Consider the following 2,555-nt stretch of genomic DNA (forward strand, 5'->3'; position numbering starts at 1 on the left):
TGACCACATGGCGCGGCAGACCTCTCCTGACCCGCCCGCTGCTCCCCTCAGCAGTGTACTTCGTCCATCTGCCTGTTCTGTGCCCCACTCTCTGGTGAATCCTCTCACCCTCCGCATCTATGGCCTGTACCCCAGTTCTCTATGAATAAATAAATAAATCTTTTTAAAAAATCTGTATACAAAGAACAAGTTAGAGGAGCACTGACTGTAACACACAAAATGAATATTCTTACATGAATGAATAAAATACAATTGACAAATAAGCTAGATGTATACCCAGTCTTTATTAAAGTAAATCAATACAAAAAGCTGTCCTTCTATACCTAAGAGTATTTTTTAAATTTTAGTCACATTCAGGATTGAAAATGGCACAAAAACTATGACACACACCACTTCTAGAATGCAAGATACAAAAGACACTATGACTTCCGTTGTAGGAATTGAATCTAGAATCTACATCCTCAAAGTTTGCAGTTCAAGGATGTTTATGAAAGCATTACTTACAGTGGCGAGACACTAGACACTAAAATCATCAAGAGATAAAACTCAGCAACAGCGAAAGTATACATACATACAGACAAATGGAATCTTCTATCAGAGCATCTGTGAAGATGTTCAACAGATAAGTGATATTTACTTAAACCCATCTGGAATGACAATGTGTTGATAAGAGTAAAACATCATCCTGATGCCTAGTAAGGTAATATGATCAGAACATACATGTCTTGGTCTGTATCCCCTAAATTCCCTTCATTAAATATACTACTTTCATATTTGAGAAAGTATTTGAGAAATATTTGATACTGTTGGAAAATATACTTTAAATGACAAAGACTCCCATTTTCTCAAGGGGCTCAAATCAAGATATACAAACTGAGGTTTCTGGAAATGAAGGCACTTCCATGTGTCATTCTGCTACTGTGAGGTTAAAATTGAGCTACTAGAGAACTACTAGTTCCTCTGAAATATGACCTGTTTCCTCAAAAAGAAAAAAAAAACTTACATAAGTGCAGATTCTAAGCCAATAACCTGTTTATGAATTACTTAATCCTGTAGACCAAAAAGGCAGGCTTTCCTCAAACACACTATTCACTCTTTGGCTCCACCTGGCTGGATTGAGTCACTTAAAATACCGATTGACTTAGTCTGAAACCCTTTTTTATTAAATAGTTGGTATATATAAGATTGGAAACCATTTTTCCAAACACTATCCTGAGTTTTGTCTTTACTTCTATCTTGCTGTACCTAAGTTAAAATTTAAAGGAATCCCAAACCTCTCCAAGTCTCCTAAAGGAATCTCTCTCCTCAGCCAGTTTTAAGATATCTAAATAAAATCAGGTTGAATATTCCTCATTAAAAGAATGAAAATCTGGCCCTCCCCAGTGACACAATGGGTTAAAGCACAGCACCATGAAGCTATCTGAAGCCACATGGCACAGAAAACCTGTCTCACCTGCTGCTCCCCTCAGCAGTGTATTTCAATCGATGTGCCTGTTCTGCTCCCCACTGTCTCTGGTGAATCCTCTTACCCCTGCACCTACACCCCAGCTCTTGTACGCACAAATAAATAAATAAAGGAATGAACATCTATAATCACAAACTCAAAACTGTGTACACACACTATGGTTGTACATGAAACATGTAACTTTGAGCCAAATAGGCAAGTAAGTTGTGTAAAAAACTTAGCCTTCCCAAAGCCAGCCCCACTCTAGCACCGTCTCACAGGTTAGTATCTTCATCTTCTGTCATTAATGTCTGTCAATGATTCTTAAAAGGTTGGTAGGTTGTAAAGGAAACAAAAGACTAAAATTATAGGCCTGATTATGGCATCCTCTTTCTTATTAAGTTCTTCTTGGACATCTGCTAGAGACCACACATGATCAGCCAGGACAAAGATTATTTGTAGATAAGGAATTCTATTCCTCTGTTACCTCAAAAAGTTTGGTTTACTCACTGTACCTCCAGATACACCCTATGATCTTAAACTGATATTTTTCAAACAGAATGGATAAGAACTAAATTTATGGTGGAAAGTGAGCATCTTGGTTCAAAGAAAATAGCCTTACAGATCAATTTTTGGAGCTGCTTAAGGAAAAAAAATAAATGCTTATCTCAGCCTATGAAATTCTTGAAAGACAAATCATAAAACCTGTTGGAAATGGGATCCTTTTTCTGCTTCTTTCTGGCCTAGGTGTTTTAAATAACTGTAATAATAACTTGTGATAAACATAACTTAGCTACAGCACACAAATTATAAACTGCAAGATTCTTATTAAACAGACTTGAAACCCTTTAGAAGTAATTACATGCAAAAAAAAAGAGTAAATGACCTGTAACACATAGAATTATAATCACACCTATTTTCATCATGCCGCAGATTTGCAGAGTGAAAAATTGTTTCTTCAGGTTATTTTTAGGTGTCTTACATTCATTCTATAAGTTTATTAAAATCTTTCAAAACAACAAAGAAAATTTGTTCAGCAAGTGGTGCTGGGAAAACTGGGAAGCTACATGCAAAAAAATGAAACTAGATCACTGCCTCACTCCAGTCACAA

The sequence above is a fragment of the Condylura cristata genome, unplaced genomic scaffold, assembly GCF_000260355.1.
Source record: "Condylura cristata isolate star-nosed mole 26May11 unplaced genomic scaffold, ConCri1.0 scaffold00036, whole genome shotgun sequence".
Lineage (NCBI taxonomy): Eukaryota > Metazoa > Chordata > Mammalia > Eulipotyphla > Talpidae > Condylura > Condylura cristata.